We start from the raw sequence: 20,009 nt of genomic DNA, 5'->3' as shown, positions 1-20,009 counted from the left end.
TTTATTCGTATGGATGAAAAGTCGCGAAAGCTTTAAATTTAAGTTGCGAGCATGTTCGGCGGCGTCCGATTCTCATCGGGATACGATCTCGCGATACGGGAAAACGAGCGTTGTCATCTGAAACCATCTTCGTCGTCGTCGTCGTCGTCCTCCATCAGCTCTTAGTCGGTGTACGCGCGTTAGTGGCGCAAAAAGAAAACGCGGACGAAACTTGAGTAATATCGACCGCAGGAAAAGTCGCGGGATCGCTGGTCTCATGGCCTTTGCTAAATCGAATCTCGCGTTGCCGACAAACAGCGCGGATTTATCAATAAATATTTCCGAACGCTTCGAGTTATCTACAGTGTACGCTTACTTTAGCGGATTTTCAGACTTCGCCATTTCTATAGAACGCTTTACAATTTCCATGATCTTTTTATGGAAATATTCTTTTATCTGAACGATGATTTTATTCCGTTGAACACGTTCACGCTTCGAGAATCTCGCGAAAGCTCCCTGCAAGGATAACGTTCGTTCCAACGCGTTGGTGAAACACAAGAAAGCACGGCGGAAACGCGGTCGTCGAACGTGGCGGAAATTCGCGTCCCCGAGGGGCGAGCACGAAGCGACGCGGAAAACAAAGTCGGCAGTCGGAGTTTAGATAACATTATTATCGAGCGAGGCTTGGAAGGAAGGGCCAACCGAGTACATGAGAGCGCGACGGGGTTCTAGGGCTCCGGCATCCTTGCCCCGGGCTAAGGGAACACGCGCCGCGGGAGAGTCGAGGCGGATCGGCGAATCTAACGACCAAATCTCGGCACCGGTGTAAAATGCAAAACAGCGGCGGAGAAGAAGCAAGAGCGTGGCGAGGCGATGGGCTCTACGTTCCTCGAACGAATTCCGCGATGCGTAGCGACCAAGGTGGAGGTCGAGTACTTTGCTCCTTCTCCTTCCTCGTCCTTCTACGCCTCCGACTTCCCTTCTTTCTCTTCTTTGCTTCTTCTTCCCTTCTTCTTCGTCGTCGTCCTCGTCCTCGTCGTCGTCGTCGTTGTTGTCGTCGTCGTTGTTCCTCGTGGTTCTACGCGGTCTCTGTCGCAGCTACTGGCGTTGTTACTTCAGCCCTTGCTCGCCGTTGTTTGCTGCTTCCTCCGACTCCGTTTTCCTTTCTGCCTCCATGCGAGAGTGCGTGAAGCAGAACGAAACGAGGCTACCCGCTTCGTGTCCACGTACAACTCGGTCCGACCTTTTGGTCGTACTCGACGCAGGAGAAAAAGTTGCTGCGATCGGTATCGAGCCCACGTTCTTTCGTGAATCTATAGTTTTCGGGTGGCCAGGATGGCAATGGCGGTCCGCGCACACGAACCGATAGGAGCGTCGCTATCGATTTCGTTCCAAGAGTAATCTCTTCGTTTCGCGGGGAATGCGAATCTACGGTTTTAGAATCGCGATGCAACGTGGTGCAGGGCTGCCAACGCGAGGAACGGAACTCGTGACGAGAAAGCTAAGGCTGTATCTACGATCGGCGAACGATTTATAGCGAACGCGTGACGAATCGTTAACGAACGATTAAATAATAAACGCAACGGCTCCTGGATGCCGCGCAATAAATCCGACTTAACGGAGAGTGGCGTATTATTTACGCGGCGCGGTGACAACGTTGAAAAGCCGCGAGAGGTAATAGCGCGAAATGTCGGCGGATTAAAAGCCGTGACACTGCTAGTTCTACCGATCGTTCTTTCTCGCAACGATGTAATTAAATTCCGCGAATATCATTCGCGAGCTTGCCGCTTTTCTTCTTTCACAGCTGATCCTTCAAACGATCCGATTGACTTTGCATGGCGATGAAAAACGCATGCATGTATATCTAAAAATCGTAGCATCGAAGAATATTCGCGAGTATCAGCGAAGCGTTGATAATCGGACTTAATTAACAAAGGTAGAACAAAATTGTATTACAATCTCGAGATCGAGACGGACGAATTACGACGACCGTGAGGAAATGGCGACAGGAAATCCCGAGTAAAGTGGCGGAACAAGCGTCGACGTCCGTCTCGCGAAATGGAGATCGGTAGCGGTGCAATTACACGCGCAAATTGTAGCCGTCGTCTCGTCCGTCGTGCAGCAAGGCCCGTCTGTCCATAAAATGACAATGTACTCGGTGCTAGAAGCGTGCTGGTACACGCTAAAACGTTTAGATCCGCGTCCCGAGATAACCTAACCTTCGTCATAGCTTACCGAGCACGACGCCGGTCGGTTCCCTTCCTCTTTGCTTTTCCTTCTGGTGTATCCGCCTGCCGCCGCTCCAATCCAGACCTATTCCTATGGGATGGAAACCACCTAACGGTAGGTCGAGCTTTTTTCACGTGTGCGCCGCCATTTAAAAGTCCTCGATCGCTCGTCCTCCATTGGAACGCCAGCTCTACCATTTCCATCAACCATTATCCACTTTTATTGTTACATTACACTCGGCAGTTTCATTCGTTTATTACGTTTAGATGGTAAGTTTGTGTTGTCTATTCTTTTTCTTTTTTTTTTTTTTTTTATTTTATTTCGACTGAAATAAACGCGAGAACGTGGAATCGTAATTGTAATTAATCGTTTTACCGGTGGATGGTTTCCTCGTTGGCTGATGGATGTTAGCAGGAAGCATAGTAAATCTAATGACTGTGTTACTATTGGACTTTCAATTAAGGTAGTTTTAGAGTCAGAAGTCGTTCGATATCCTCTGAATTTATTTAGTAGACCGATGTCGACTTTCACTGCATGATCGCGCTCCACGTTTCACTCTGCCATTCTACAAAACAAACCTCGATTTGACTTGGTCTTGAAGGATCGAACAGAAGAGTCGCGGCTACGCAAATACGAGGCAAAGATTTCCACGAAACAGCCAGGGCTAATTAGAATGAAGGCTCGTGTAATTAATCCCGAACACGCTTAAGCAAACGTTTCCCTTTCGAATGCGCGGCGACAGTTTCGTAGAAGCCGACGATGGTTCCACGAAACCGATCGCCAATTCTGCATGCTCGTCACAGTACGAACGCGTGCTCTCTGCCGTTTCGAGGAACAGAAGGAAAGAAAACGAAAGAGGAAAAAGAAAGGAAAAGGCAGCAGCCGACCGGTGAAGAGTTTACGAGCAGGAAATCGCGCGTTTCGCCGTAGTTTTCGCGCGTGCTCGGTTTTTCGACGTGCCTCGGTGAAAATTCGAGTGGAAAAAAAGCGAAGATGGTCGCGAGAATCGTTCGAACGGTCACGTTCTTAGACTCGGTTGAATAATTCGCTAGTTTACAGGGCGGGCACGACGCGTTGATAGTTTGATCCTTTGGTTAGAAAGTGTCGCGCCTCTGCCAACATTCTTAAAACGTTCGCGAGCACGTTGAGTCAGCCTTTCGGGTGAAACTTTCCTGGGCTCGCTGCGAAATAATCCTTTGTCCCATCTCTTGCACTTTGCCAAATGGTCGGAATTTTCGAACGTTTCTCGCGAGAACGATGGAACAAGGATAGACACAGACAGGACGACACCGGCTAATACTTAAAATTTTATTCGCCGCTAATTTATTAAAGCTAAAGAAAAATAACTTATGTAAAACAGGTTTAAGATCGGACTTGGAGTTTCCTTCAGAACGATCGTTTAGCGAATAGTCTTCTTCTTATTCGCTGTCGTTTGCATTTATTTCTCCTACCATCGCGCCGTCTCGCAATCGTGTCTTTTTGTTGGTCGGTCTTAAGACGGATTTAAAAAGATGACACGTTTGAGGCTGATTCGAGGAACGATCGTTGCCTCATTGGCATCCAAGTTCGCTACTTGTCTCTTCTATGATAGAGTGTTTATTAGCTTTATTGTCGCCCGGTCGTTTGACGTTCGTAGAGGAAGCGAGGCAAGCGTCACTAGTATTCGACGTTGTAAAGTCGGCTTAATGTGCCACCTCCTCGCAATTACACGCAATAAATCGTTTCGGAGCGAGCCATTACACCGCGATCCTTTATGGCATCTAGATAATGATCACTCGCGATTCCGCGCCTCTATGGTCATGCACTTTTCCAGCATCTTTCGCGTCTTTTCTTTCTCCCTGCTTTTCTTATTTTTTCCAACAGTTTACATCCATCGCGGAAATATTTCACGCCAGGCCGTGATCGTTCAACGAAATACGATTCGTCGTCTAATTGATCGTGGCTACGCGCAAGTCGCGACAACAGGTTTCCAGCAGAGGCAAAAGACTTCCCTGTCGTTCTTATGCTTGGAATAATTTTCTAGTTTGCAGGGTAAACATAAGAGGCTCGTGTCGCCTCGTAGACTTGGCTCTGCCTCGAACCGCGTTACGATGAATTCGTTCCTGAACGCCCCGTAATTTCAACGCCCCGCGATATTTCATCGTCGCGTCTCGCTGTTACAACGCGTCTTCCAGCCCCGGCCGTCCTTTTTTTCCCTCCACGCAGTCATGGGACGTTAGCGATTTTTCTTGCTGAAACTTATTGCTCCTGTTGCGTCTCCGCGGGGATCGAAGGATAGGTGGTATTCTGGTAAAGTCAAGGTACTGGTTGTTACGGGTTTTTAATGAGAAGAATCGTTTGCGGAGAGTGTGAAATGGAAAGATCGCATGCGATGTTTCTTATATCCGGGATAGTTTCTTTTGCTCTGGAATTTCAAGTTCGAGTTTTCGAAGTTGCTGCATAGAAAAATGTTACCATAATGGAAATTGATACGTAATATTAGTAGGAGCATTAAGAAGAAAACAAGAGAAAAAGGAAACAAGGATCGAGGAGACTCAAAGGAAAGGGAACTTTAAAGAAAATTCACAGAGTATCAAATGTTAAACACTTTTATTCCTGTCGGTCATTATCATAAATTCACCAAGACTATTCTTCTTAAACACCGTGTATATTCTGTCTGAAACGATCTTTACAAGCGGGGGTCACCATTAGCTTTCACACGCACGATGATTTACTCGTTTACATACACGATGGTTTTACAACGGTGTTAACAACAAATAAAAAAAGAAGATATCGTCGAACGACCGACCAAATAGTATTCCTCCTTGCAAGCCAGTGGCTTTGGAATACGTTTTGAATAATTTCCTAGTTTGCAGGGGGAGCACGATCCTTCTGGTGGTCTATTGTCTTGCCAGACACTCGGAAAGTGTCACTCCTTTTCCGCCGGTGTTGACGCGTCGCCTACGACTCTGCCGTGCAACGTTTCGTCGTGTTTCTACGCGACGGCTGATTCAACGCTACGTTGATGCGTCATTCGATGAATTACCCTTGGCCATTTCATAGCGAACATACCAGTTAAAAACGCATAGCTTAGCAACGTAACGCGAAAAGGCCGCTAAAAGTCGTCGCCAAGCACACAATAGAAAAGCTAAACTTTCATAGGGAAAAGATTAAAAAATACCAGACAATGAGGACGCTGTAAATGTTAATATTTGGAAATTTCGCGTTTCAAATATTTCGGACGTCTCATTACGTATTTCGCTTGCTCGGAAATGATATTCGTATTTTCAAGGATTAAAATCGACCTAATTAACATCGATTCGAACCTTCGTTTATCTTTAATCGCGTTCTTACGTTCCGGAACAGAGCGATTCGTTGTAGCGGACGTTAATAATAAATCATATACGATAGGCGGTCACGGGTTTCGTGGATCTTCCGGTTTGAGTTGGCAGGTCAGGCGGCGAGGAAGGAAACAGGAAATGTGGCGGGCCGGCGACTAAACGCGTGAGCTGCGCGCGCGATAGAAAGCGGAAGGGAGGCGAGCGATCGTTCGCTTTTCGATGTTCGTTCACGCTTGCCCGCGGTGATTTTCGGCTCGCCGTTGCAGTGCGTACGACGGACGGTTCGTTGCAGAAGCTAACCTTGGCCTCTTGCGTTTCTCGCGCGTTCAACAAGTGCTCGTAACTTTTCCGTACGATATAGCGGTCATATATCTTAGTAACGAGGAAAAGGAACGCGATATTTTAGTCTTGAAATCGAAATTGCAATATCAAGGTACGTTGCGACGGATCTTTCGCTTCGTATATTCGCGTGACATTTAACGAGAAACGAAGTGTGTTTGCTTTTTATTCGAGCATCGAACGGGAGAATATGTTTGTCAGAATTCGTGCTGTCGCGAATTATCGACGATCCACTAGTTTCTTAACCTCTTGCATTTTGAGGCACGCCGCGCCGCTCAGACGCAGGCAACGTCTGCTGTCTTACTTGAAGTATCGCCCGAAGGCGCGACAGATTACATACCAATACTGTACCTACTGATTTTCGTACACTTTGCGAGAAATGAGAGGTTTCTTAATGCGAAAAGCAAGTCAAACATTAAACGTGTAGCACGGAATATAAAGGAAAGTCGCTGGTTATTCCGCGCTAAGGTATTAAGCGGTTGAGATCGCTTCGCGACAAACGTTTGTATAAATCGCATAAATCAAAACCGTTAGATTAAAAGAGAAAGACACCGGACAAGTCTATATGTGTTTTGTCATTTTTGTTGCAGATTCGGGACACACAGGACGAAAAACAACAAGTGAGTATTAGAACGAGCTTATGTAAAATATTAAGTTTCAATGTAGAGAGGTCTATGTAGATTTTAAGGAACGTTCGCGTTACGGAAATATCGTATAACTTTCGCGTTGTATTGTAGAATTTAAATACGCGTCGTCGAGAATTACCAGGCTCGAACAATAGCTTTCGCAACGTTTCATTAATAGATTGTTACTTGGCTTTTGCCGCCACCAGTCGATGACCCGCGTTAAGATAACAGTAACAAACATAACGTTGTTTGGAACAATGAAACCGATCGTGGCGAAAGGCATCGCGCCGTACATCATCGACGATCCACGACGAAGCGACCAAACTGCGCATCGCAATTATTCGCAACTCCGTGATACCCTGCAACGGTGCAGAATGTTATTCTTATGGAGAAGAGGTGGGGATGCTATGAGAAAGAGATTAGCCACGGATCGTAGATCGATCGATCGCTTCTTGTGGCTCCGTGGCTCACCGATCACCTGCCGAGTATTAATTACATCGAACATTGTAACCAGAAAAGCAAAAATCTCGATAATAACATTGAAACACGCCGGGAGGATTTAATTAGGAAGTTTAGCCTGGGTCGCGAGAAAAAAAAAGTGGAAACGTGAGTCATCGACGGCCCACTGACTGAACTAAACACAGTAATTACGGTATAATCATCTCCCCACGTGCGCTGTTTACGCTATCGCCCTCGAAACTCAAATTCGTAGCGATGGGTTCGAGTCGCTCGCGAGTTCCCAACAATTCATCGTTCTACGTTAATTACTTGTCTAATTGTAGCGATAACGATAGTGATACTTAGATATACTTCTCGATACTGATACCGGTGGTAGGTGAAGATGAAGCTCAGTAAGAGTTACAGAGGAAACCGATGGAAAAACGAATTTTCAGCTGTAGCGATTCTTCGCATATAGCTGATTTTCGATGCTATTCGATAATGCGTTCGGAAATTAAGCTATTCTTGAGCCATTGCTTGCTAGCGACCGAAAAAACTTATGTTCATGGGACAACTTTGTACTTATACAAAGAAAAGCAGGTGATCTGGCTCTCGGCAGTCAGTTGATCGTGCACCGCCGGACGGTTTTGCCGTACAAATCGGCCTTCTTTCCCAGGAAAAATGCCACTGTGTGTACAGCTTGCAATCAGAAAAGATGCATTTCGCTTCTCGTTCTGCTGTGCACCCTTTTGCACGAATTACGTTCGACTTAATACCACGTTCCGTTGACAGTAATGTCGGTTTTTATTGTTTTCGCCGACACCGCTTCACGAAAGAATGACTCGCGTTGGGATTTCTATCCAGCTGAATGCTTAGAGCGAGATATAATCGATCGACCACGAGCCACGAGATATCGCATTGATGACCAAGCGTGGACTTTCTTGGAAATTTTATACCATCCTTGTATTTATATATTAAACGAATCTCTCGTCGATCTTTCGACTTTACGAGAAAAGATGTACTTTTTGACGTCATTCTTCGGTGACAAGACAGTAAGCCTCGAGTGACTAATCCGAAGAATGTGGGAATAATCGGTAAAGGGCGAAGTTTGCCGGTAAACTGGAATCGTGCGAGTCTTCTTATTAATTTTAAAGGAAGAAGATAATTCACCGACTACGAAGAAGTGGCGAAACGTCGGTGATAAATCAGAACAACTCGTGGAAAGATTGTTTCTAACGAATGGGATAGAATTTCTTGGCGAGTTCGCATGCGAGGACAGAGAGCCGAAGGGTTTTCACTAACAGAAGAAAAGTCGGTGGCATGTTCTGGTTTAAGCGAGTTTCAACGAAAATAATTAATACGTTTCCATGAAGAGAAACGGTCGCGCATCCATTAACGCGATCCAGGAAGGTGTTCCGCGAACGTAGCGAGCAATCAGAGAGCCGAAACCGCTCGTTTCCCGCGCAAGATCGATCGACTGTCCCGTTTTTATGCGTTCGTCGCGTGGTAATGAGTGCTGCTCCTGTAATGGCTCGTTGCATTAACGTCGCGCCCGACTTCGTCCCGGGTACCTTCCTCGGACGACGCCTGAGTCTTCGGAGGTTTGGTCGGTAGTTTTCGGGGTGAGTTTGACGCAAGAGATTAAGAATCTCTCATGGACTGTGAACCATAGAACGTTGCGTTGGAACGGGGCAACGTGGATCTTGGATGGATTATAAAATCATATCAACATAGGGCAACGTTAAGTAATTCTCGGTACCAGCGATGAAATAAAAATCGCGGAACTGAAAGAGACTGGAAGAGGAACGCTTTGAGGTACAGTCTCGATGCAAATTTCTGCAAGTCACCAGGTAAAATACGACGGTTTAGCGTGTCGTCGCGCGGCAAGAAATGACTGAATTTTCTTTGTAAAGGGCAGCAGAAGTGGTGGTTTGCCGCGTGCCAATTAGTATTTCCTAGTTTTCCCAGTCGGCCCACTATGCTATGGTAGCCGCGAACGATTACTTATTCTCTTTGTTGCACTTTGTAATTACGTTTAATTAGTTTTATTACTGCGCGTACGCAATTCAAATGCTGCGCGGCTCGAAAAAGTTCCAATTAACCGGAGAATAAAGATTTCCCGCGTTTCACGCGTACACTCGCACGCTCCATCATTATTTTCGCCAGATCGTTCCTGACTAATTCTTATACGTTTAATATACGTATTTCCACTGTCGATCGCCTACCTTTCTTTCCTTTTTTTATACATTCGCTTCTGGAGAGGATCCGATCAGCGATGGGGTGAGTTGTTTCGCTTTCGCTAGGTTCCAGTCGTCAGATAATCACGCCGCTCAACTTCTCTATGTAACTGGAATGAAAACGCATGCTTGTCGCATGATTCACGTCCAGTTTTGAAACGCTGGATTTCAGAGAAGTGATCTCACCCTGTTCGAGACGGTGTCACGCGACCGTACGGAGGTCGTTGATATTCTCGATGAACAGAGCTTCGTTTGTTTCGTCTCGAGTGGCTACGGCCCGTGCTAAACTTGGTGGAAAATTGCATCAGCTTTCGGTGGAAAGAAAACCGTTCTGCGTTCGGTGAATCGACGTCCAGCTCTCTTGTTTCCTTTATTTATCTGCCAAACCTTAGAATTAGCCGTAAATTGTAAATTTGTACATTGAGCTTTAAATTCCTTGCAAGAATTTAAATTTGAAGCGTTCCATCGTAACGTCGCAAGTAACATCTTTGCTGTCATAAGATGTATTCGAAGCGCATCTTGCGCCATTTCGCGCGATCGGATCCTTCTTGCTTTCGGCCCCTCTTCGCTATAGATTGCGTATAGGAGTTACGAAATTTCGGTGGCAAAAAGCCGCCTGATCCGAAATACGATCCATCGCTCGTGCCTTTGCGGCACGATTTTTTCCAGAGGCACGTTTCTTGCCTTCTTGGCGAAGAAAAGTGTTAAGAATCGTCGTACAAGCTCGGTATTACTTGTCCAGGTTTTTTCTCCGCGGTTCACCGTCAAACCACAGGAATTCCTCCGTGAAATTGGAAAGAAGGTTACACGTATAGAGAGGAATAAAAAAGACCGATGGGAATATCGTACGTTTTAATCTGGAAAAAGAAAAAAACAGAAAATTCACGGAATTATTAACCCCAGCAGTAGAATCGTAGTAGCACTAGAATTGCAAGGAGAAGAACAAGTCTTTGTGCTAAAAAATGATACACTAAGGATCATTGAAATTTCCGTGAAAAATTACAAATTGATCATTTCGGTTATCCTGGTAATTTTAACGTTAACAGGCCATCTTCGATCGCGACACGCCACGAATCTCGCGTGACTGTGAGTATTTTTCGGCAAGATATTCGCAGTAACACCCGGCTGACTGTATATGATAGAATTATTCGACTCACGCGAGATACCGGTCCTAGATGGAAATAACGTTAATTGCAAGTTTGGTAGAATCTCATGGGAGCGTGGGCGTGAATTCAGGCTGATTCCATTAGCGGAATTGCGATGTTACGGAATGCGAGTGGGTGAACCATCGTGTTTCATTTAAGACAGCTGTCATTACGATATCAGCGTGTTTTGTCGAATGAAAATGCGATTCTGCTCTATGGGCAGCTGTAACGAGGCTGCGTCGAATGGCACGTCTGGTTATACTCGTGTCGCGTCGTTATGTTGCTCTTGCGTTACGCTAGAATCGCGTCGCGTTGCACTACCGACTTCGTGTCATATTTGTACCGTCTTCGAGGCCCGCTCCTGATGTTCTTGTACTCGTATGGCAGTTACATATCGCGTACCGGACGTTGTTCATGGCTGGTTGTACGGTTTTTTCGGGAGCAGTCTGTTCTTGTAAGTCTCTCTCGCCAAGTTCTCCTACCAGACGTTTTCGCTTGGCGTCTTTTTACTCGTGAAATTTCTCGCATGCTAAATTCCCAGCATTTTACAATTTCTCGATACTAGCGAAAGTACAGTTGGAAGATGCAACGTTTACGTCGATGGGAATACAAAACGAATAATTGAGAAGATAATTATTTATCATGGAGATTTCTTGCATCCCTGAGAAGGGACGGAAAGAAGGTACTTATATTATTTTTACCTGTGTATTATTTCAAGTATATCATTCAAATTATACAATGTATCGTTGCTGGCGTGGACAATCGTCTTATTTCCGCGCCTTCTTCGTGGCTTTCCTCGAGCAATACGCCTCGGCATCGTAACCATCCGCTCGTGAGATATTCATACTTCTCGAAGGTAGTTTTAATAAAGCCTTCCCAAGGTCGTAGCTCGTCAGTACCAGAGGCCTCATCGAGCCACGATGCTGTCAGTGAAAATGAAGGCTCGGTTAAACCAGTGGCTAACCGGAGCCTCGGATTGTCCTTGGATAAAATTCAGACGGAGTTCCATCCTCAAACCCTTGTCACCGTTGGCCAGTAAATAGCCGTCACGTCGGATTCATTTCGAACGAAAAAGAGAAAAATCGACGCGTGATACGAAAATTAATCGACGATCACGTACACCGTTAAAGTTACATCGTAACGAACTATTTGCTCTCGTTACGATGTTACCAGTTAATGCTCGGTAATCGGGGCAACTATTCAGCAAGCGTCACGTCGAAGAAAGCCGGCTTGTCCCGCGTTGCCGAAGGATGAAAGGTACACGGTGCCATTCCAGAGGAAAGAGACTCTGTCAGTTGTGTTTATGCCAGTGAAATTTCACCGTAGACCGCCCCTACAGCCTTGCCGCCAAAACGAACAGAAAGGGTGGCTTCCAGGTCGATGCACTCGCCGAAAGAAGCCGGTTAGAATAACTGGCGTGGTCTTAGGAAGGCTAACAAGGCGGCTCAAGGCATTCTACTATCTCTTTTACTTTAAAATCCTACGAAAAATGATTATTTTCCTCCTATAGAAATCCGAAAACTGTGATTTACAACGTTATGTCCCAAAGGGATTTCAAGGGTCAACCATTCGAAACAGCCGGTATAAAATGAGAAAGAACGATAAGTAGAATATGTCCGCCATTGGTGTTACCACTCTGTAAATATTGATTTTGACAAGAGTGTCGGTGGAAGTTATCACCGGCGGGGAATAGAATTCGAGAAATAGCTGGAACGAGATGGTGAAGAACGGCCTCTCTCGCGAGATATATTATGGCCTGTGTGGTTGCGGGGAACGGGCATTTCGTTAGATTTAGGGCCAACGCCCAGAGCCTGATCCTGGTCCTGTTGCTCTTTTTTTACACACGTGGACACGGGACGGAATCCGGCGAGAGGGCAGCTGAGTAGGTTCGCAGGTTTAGGCCCGGACGATGCCATAGGCGTGACCAAGAAATTCAAGGCGACCACTTGAAACAACGATCTCGATTCGTTTCGATCGATATCTGTCTCGTAATCGTGAAAAAGGGAATTACGCGATTACGACGCTGTCTAGTTGGGGATGGTCCGAAGAAATTATCACGCAACCGTCTTTGGAACAGGCCTTTTATAGGTATTTCCGTTCTCAACGTCGTCAGGTGTCCAAGAATACATCGTGCCACCGTTTCCGAGCAAACAAACAGGAAACAGAAGGATCCGAACGGCAGCAATCAGCATAGCTAGTGTAGCGAGCGTACTTTGCAGAGTTCCCACGTTGTACGAGTCGATCTGCATACAAAATTCCATCGAAAGTGTATACCGAGGGTTACTCGCTTCTCTAGACCCCATCGACGCGATTCCTGACCCTGGTCGGCCAGGTCGGTGCGGCTCACGCAAGAGCCATTGCGGCATTTCTGCCTGCTGCACGCTGCATCTCGTGTATCCCGTCTAATAATCGTGAACAGGATAGAAATTTTCCTCGAACTCGATTGAATTCCTTAGCGGGATGGGGACGCGCATCCCCGTGAATCGTAATTCAATCATGGAAAATACTTTTCTAAATCTTAAAATCATTCGCTACGAAATTATAGACGCTACGAGTCGTCCTATCCGCCGATGGGAGGCCGTGCAATGTCCGCGAGAAACGCCTTTACCTTTGCATGTTGCTCATCGAGCGAAACGTCCATTTCCACGAGTGCCGGCAACACGATCCTCCAACGAGGGCCTCTCACCAGATGGTAGGTGTCTATACCTACGAATCAAAGTCCGGTCGTGTCGGTTCCAGCCCTGTTCCGTCAAATTGCACGGGCTTCTCACGAATCAAAGGGCCTTACGCCAATGGCAGACGCGAAGGGAAGAGGCGCACGGAGCACGAAAAAGAGTTTGCCATCGGGCGAACACTTTCCAGCGCTCCGCGCGCGGAGTTCCACGACCGCGTTTCGGGACAACAGCACGCCGGTACCCAAGCAACGTGGGGGCCCCCCGTCCTTGGTCCGTGTCAGTGGCATAGACCATACAGGGCCCGTTCAAGGTCGAACCGAGGGAAACCGATCTCTCGCGAAGACGACCGACGGGCCCGAACCGAGTACGGCCGACCGCGCTCGAGTCCCTCTCTTCGACTGGCTGAACGTTGGTGGAGTGGGGGACGCCAGGGGCCCGGTGATGGGGAGCGGCGGACCGATCGAGGGCCCGAGCCAAGTGTCATCCTATACCCGTGTGCCTGCCACGTCGTTTCGCAGCGTCTTAACGCACATTAATACACGTTCTGTGTGTACACTAGGACGACACCCGCCTTCACCCGCGGTTTTCGTTTCTTCTCATTTTTTCCCTTCGCTGGCCACCCTTTTTTTTAGGTTCCGCCCTCTTCTTCTCATCCTCCTGGCTCTTCTTGGTCGTTGCTCTGCCGCTGCTTCTTCTGTCTCTTCTTCTTACCTTTCAGCTCGTCCTCTTCGTTCGATGCCCGGTCGTCCGTTCGGATGTTCGTTTTTCGATCTTACGGCAAGGTTTTGTTGTCTTTCCAGCCGGTCCTCGCTGGGATATTCCAGCGTTACCGAGAACCGAGCTTTCCAACAGCGACTCTTGACGGACGAATTAAATGGATCCCTGCCGTACGAAATCTCGGGGACGTGATCGATCGGTACACGTTTCTCTCCGTCGCGACACAAGGTCGATGACTTGGACAGACTCTCGAACGCGACTCGCTGATGTTGCAAGATTCGAGTTGACAATTTTCTGGCTAATTGGGTGGCTTCGTCCCTAGACAGTCTTCCATTCTTCCGCTGAAATTCCACTCGATCCTCGCTCGTAATGTTCGAATTTTATATTCAACGATTGTCCCTTCCTATCTAATTCTACTCGCTCATCGCGCGCGTTGAGACGATCAAAGCTACGCCCATTCTACCAATGAAAACTTTCATAGACTTTACGTCCGTTTGATTCGGTTAGGCGAAACGCGATCAATTCTTTGTCCGTGGAATAGTCCTCGAAGAGATTTACAGTTAAACTCAGGAAGCTTAGTGGTTGGATTCGGGTAGTTGAATCGGATCTTTTGGTAATTCCTGGATTTATAGAGGCAAGTTCCACGGAACCTGCAATTTCTGGGCCCGTTCTGTTGAACGTAACCGGCGTTCGCGGTACGACCTTCCTTGGCCAAGGATTACGGCAGAACGGTCGACCGATTTTAGCAATCTCCCTCTCTAGTACCGGTGTGCTCGTGGTCATCTGATGTAACAGGTTTCGCCTGGCCGTGGCAACGAGCCACGAAGAGACGGACATCGGATTTCAAGGTTATTTAAGAAGAGGAGAATCGATAGGAGCCAAGTCGTGGCATACGGTGCCGATTAATACTTTTCGTGGGTGGGATGGTATGGGTGGGATTCGGGAAATCCATTCGTTTCTTGTCTCGGAAAAGCGAAAAAAATATCGACAACCTTAGTTTTCTTTTTACGCTTTCCTACGAAGATGACAATATTTATTTTACATTTTTTACAACGCTACGATAAAACTCCTATTTTTCTTTTTCCTCCTCGCGATACTCATTTTTCCCACGCGCGATACATATCCCAAAGCAAATGAGAAACTTTCACACAGCGACCCCCGTAAATCGAACCCCGTAAATCGACCCCTCGGAATAGTCAGCGAGTCGGTGAAACGGCGTTCAAGTTACCAAACGACGCTCCCATACGAGCGCCGTGTGTCCGCGTTGCAACTCGACGCCGTAAAAGGTCCTCAACACTTGATATTCAGTGGTTGCGCTTGAGTTCCGTTAAATCGGTGCCCATTGATCGTGGACATAGAGAGGGTCCGTCGCGCGATCGATGATTTTCACGCGACGCGTTCTTCCGGTTCGCGTGCTCTCTCGTTCTCGATCAATCGGCCGATAAGCATCGATAAATCGCGTCATTAATGCAAAGTGAATCGCAAGCCGGAACACGCGACTCGTCGTACGATGACAGACCTGCCGATGAGCCTCGCTGTCACGTCGTCCGAGATAACGGGCCAGCTGGCCAAATAGGTTCGTCCCATGTCTCCGTCCGGTGCTGCAAGATCGATAACATAGTTCGTTCGAGCTCTAACGCCGATTCATATTCCATTCTGATCGTTCTGGATGGAAACGTTTGTTCCGGTAACGAGGCGCGTCGTTAGGACCTTGCCATGGACATTCGAACGGGACTTTCAGCTTTTACGAGGCCTTAGCCACATGTAAAGTAAGAAATTCAAAGTAAATTTGGTCGAAGATACGGTTTATCACGGATCTGATTACAGTTTCAGGTAGAGATAAAACGTTACCACTGCCTGCCACTAAGTAGATGCTGGAGTTTTATGGAGAATCGCATTTTTGCGGACAAAAGCGAAAAGATTGAATTTGTTTGTACGAAGATGCGTTACGGCCAGTTTTTCGATAAATATCGTATATTTTCGTACGTTACTCGGGGAAACTGGCAAAATCAACAGATCGTCTGGAACACCGTTAACATTTCGGGGATATAAAGAGCGAAATAAACGAACGTCGTAAAGGTAGCCGAAAAGTAACTGCCACCGGCCGACTTTTTTTTTCATGGCGTAAACGTCGATACCACGTTGAACCCTCGTGAGTTTTCGACGTTCAGTATCGATAAAGTTGGCCTTGTGATCGCGGGAGTGGATGCCCACCGCTGGTTACCTGGCTTTTTTTCCGGCCGACAACCGTAAAAAGGCAATTATGGTAATCGGAAGATGAATCGTGCCGACCCAGCAAGAAGATCGTTCCTTCGGTGACCGTTTTAATTTCGTCCTCTGGCCACGCCAGATAACGTTGCTTCGGTAATTGGTTCGCGGTTCCAGCGATGATAAAACTTGGTATCTGAGCGGAAATGCAAAAGCAAGAATCTTTTAAATTACGAAAAGTAGAACATTTGGAATGGAAGAAATTTATGGATGAAAACGAAGAAGATTGATGAACGGAAACAGTCGATCAACAGTAGTCTCTTTGGAAAGTGTTCTCTCCTCTACTCGAAATTTAATATTCCACTCTCGCAAACATACGAATATTCGTTTTGATACGATGCCAGCGAGCCTCCTCCGACACCTGTCTGCCATTAATATTGATTAGAATTAGCGAATTAATAAGTACTCGCAAGTGGGTTTCGTGTGAACGTGACCTCGAACCGTACGCGGTCCGATCAGATACAGTTAACCAGAGCGCCTCGCGATTGTCACGTGCCTTTCAACGTTGGTAGCCTTCGATTTCTCTCATTCTCGTTTCAAAACCTTTTCATAGAATACAAGACATAAAAAGCACTATTATGGACGTGTCTATAACAATTGCTAGATCAACAGGTCCGAAGCAGCCATTTCGAACGTTAGATTAATCAAGTTTCTATCCGTAGACGAGTGTAGAATTGTTCATAAATACATGTTCCTTGTTCTTCCGCTTGCAACTTGATAAAAATGTCGGAAGTGAACGCGGTGGACATTGGCCAATAGACGGATCCGCTCGGACGACGTGCCTTTTCCACTTCCCGTTGCTCGGTTCCCTGGAGGTCAGGCACAAAGATCAGCAACGCCAACGAGCCGAGAAACCGAGAGAAATCGCGTTGATTGGATCGAACCGTGGCGTTCGGTCGCGATAAGAAGCGAAGAAATGACTCTCCTTTCATCTGTTAATTAAGGTAGAAATTAGCGAGAGAGGGGAAGCGCGGCAGGCACACGTCGCAGGGATTTCCTGATATTTCCCGCGCTCGATGAATTCATTGCCGGTCCTGGCGGGCCCACGGCAGGCCTTTTTGCGATTGTAATTCGCTTCCTCAGCGGCGCGCTAGAAAAACCACGACGGCAAGCCTGCAATTAAAATCGTCAAGCGGCCGGGACCAGGTCGATGCACCCTTCGTGTCCGGGGGACCATGCGCTCTTTCCTGCGCGCCCGCTGAAAAATCGCAAAAACCGTGGAAAGCATCTTCTTGCCTCTCTTGTTGTGTCTTTGGTTTAATTTGCGAGCGTCGTTGCTTCCGCGAGCTCTGCTCCCTCTCTCTCTCTCTCTCTCCGAGTTCTTTTGAAAGCGCCGAGCGAATCGTTCTAAAGATGGTTGGTTGGTTTTAGTGCTTCATTAAGAGAAGCTTTCGCGTACACGTGAAAATCGGATGCGCCGTTTTTTCTCTGGGTCTTTCGTTTCCTCTCTTCTCGTTCCCTTTCAGATCTCTTTCGATACCAAGCGCAGACAATTTTGCTCGTTAATTACTTGATCCAAACGAACGTTACTTATTATCGTTTATTATCTGTTTTGCCAACTTCTACAAACGCGTCTCGATAAATGTACGCGCGTATTATTTTCATTCAGAAGCGAATGGAATAGAAGGGAAAAAAGACTCGTCTTTGGTTTCCTCGAACGATCGCGTGAATTAATTAGGAGGAGTGGGCGTAGCCGCTCACTTTCCACTTTCCTACGAGCGACTTATCAAAGGGAAAAACGTGTCGCTCGCTTCCCCTCTTTCCCTTTACTCGTCTTCCCACCCTTTCGATTCTGGGAGCATCGATCGGGAACGTTATTTCGCTGGCAAATTGCAAAGTCTTGGTAAAGCCTGGTCGAGCGAAGACGAGTTAAATATCGTGCGAAATAGGCAGGAATCGCCGACGGAACCAGTTAAAATCACAGCATCAGCGTAAACTGCGCCACGGAGGAACTTGTCTTCATAAATATAACCCGTTATAAATCGTCGTAGTTTAACGAACGCGGTGGAAAAACTGCGAGATAATTGCATCGCTCGTGCCGGTCAATTATAAAGCTGAAAAATCGCCGGGTTAATCGTCGATATCTTGGAATCGGACGCTTCGTTGCGACTCGCGGCCTCGGTGAATTATTGAAATCGTATATCGCCCCTGAAGATCGTTCGCGGACCTCGAAGATTCTGGTAGTTCCTCGAGATTAAACCGATCTGGTTTTATTCGATCAGCTCCAAACGTTTGGTATCTTTGATAACCTTCGCGATTACGCTTTCTGCTTAATGCCTAAAAATATATTTTACCTTGGAGACGATTAAAAGAAAAAGCAACGAGATTTATCGCTCGCATAAAATTATCGTGTCTCATACAGCAACGATAACCATGCGTACAATTTAGGAAATTCTGGAAAACTCAATTGCCAATTCAAACAGAGCCATCGCTACATTGGCGATCATCGCTCTATGGAAAACTGGAGCGTATCATTTACACTCGTTAAATGCATAAACATTTACCGCAATCTACTTACGTCTCTACGCTTCCTTGTGCTACGTTTACACCTAATTCGCCATGCTAATCTACTTGGTTCATTTCCAGTTCCTTCTTCGATATACTTTTTCCATGTTCGATGGAAGATAGCGGCGAAGATGCTGCGATCGGTACAGTTAGACGATATTTTTACTAGTGTTCGTAGTCTTCTTTCCTTTAACGGTGATGCATTCGTTACGGTACCACCGTGTTCTCTGCATTCTTATATGACTGCTAAGTATACGGTTCATGTGTAACGTTCAGACGGTTCGTCGACGCCCTTGAACAATAAACCGCACACTTTTCCTCTCCGTCGCTCCGTTCCATTCCCATCTTTTTTCGACTTTTACGGCGTTCTCGTTCGTTCGCCATTTACATTCGTCGGAACGTATTTCGCGAGAGTTGCCATAAAAGAAATCGCGCACCTGCTACGCCAGGAAATATTTTCCCGGCTGTGCGGCACAGGATGCGTGAAATTAGCTTGGGGATGAATCGACGAGGGATCGCAGCGAAAAAATTTATGCGACAACGCGCGTTGAGTGACTTCTTAATGGTTTATGGCGTCGACCCGCTGCTCTGGATAATTACACGCTCTTTTCTGATCTGCTGATTACCCTTTGTGTCGCCTTCCTTCGCTCGTGGTACACGAACATCCAGCGTAATTATCAACGAATCAAATACGGAACATCTGAACAAAATACAAGCATATTTTTTTCCATTTCCAAGGCAACGATATTTAGAAAAATCAGATCATTTTCAATCATCTCGACGAGAAAGATTGGTCCGCGGTAATCGTAGAAGAGACACAGAAATTTCGATAAGTTTACTTTCGGTAGCTGTAGCGTTAAGCTGGCGAGTTATACCTCGAGGTCTTCGAATTTCGCAATGCGATCGATTCTCGAAGAGAAGAAAGCTTCGTTCGGACAGCCAGTGGTTACCGGTTATATTGCACTGTAAATTGTCAAAGAGTTGGCAAAATGGACGTCTCTCCCTTGAAGAGAAAGGCGCGCGCACTCTGTTCGTGGTAATTTGTTTCCCGACGCGAATTTCTAATACAGGATAACTCTCGGGGTGAACGGCGAGTCTGTCTCTGGCGAGAACGCTCGTCTGTTACGCGTGTGTTTATGTAAATTACGATCTAACTGTTAAAGAAGGATTACCGGCTATACTCGTTGCCAGCCGATTGTAAATTACCTGCTGTAATAAGTTCTCTAGGTAGCGGAGTCGATCTCCAACAACGACGACCGTTTCGAAGACGATCGATAATCGACGATTCTTCGCCATTGCTCCGTATCCTGGCTCGCGTCGTATCTCTTTTTGGGCAGCTCGATAATTTTACATTTGGATATCTTCGTTGAAAAGGTTGATGCAGGAGGAAAGTTGCGAAGAATTTTGGCAAACGATCGCAGTTGAACTTACTTGTTGGTTTTCTTTAAATTGAAGGAGTAAAGTAATTGTAACAATACCATCTAAGCGTTTAAAGCGTCACGTTTCCAGAATACAAGACGCTTCGTCTCTA

General features: G+C 46.6%; 1 protein-coding gene across 2 annotated transcripts in view; it reads left to right on the top strand.

Moving 5' to 3' along the window:
- Positions 1–20,009, top strand: part of LOC100648821 — a 138,028-nt gene that overhangs the window by 67,847 nt on the left and 50,172 nt on the right. Inside the window, exon 3 of one of the 2 annotated variants that reach the window (XM_048405754.1) lies at positions 6,458–6,487. The exons of the other annotated variant lie outside the window; for it this stretch is intronic. The gene's annotated coding sequence lies outside the window, so the exon portion shown is untranslated. The remainder of the gene's footprint in view (positions 1–6,457; positions 6,488–20,009) is intronic. 2 annotated transcript variants of the gene reach the window in all.

Source organism: Bombus terrestris, chromosome 5 (genome assembly GCF_910591885.1).
Source record: "Bombus terrestris chromosome 5, iyBomTerr1.2, whole genome shotgun sequence".
In the NCBI taxonomy this organism is placed as follows: Eukaryota; Metazoa; Arthropoda; class Insecta; order Hymenoptera; family Apidae; genus Bombus; species Bombus terrestris.
This window is presented reverse-complemented; position numbering and strand designations above follow the sequence as displayed.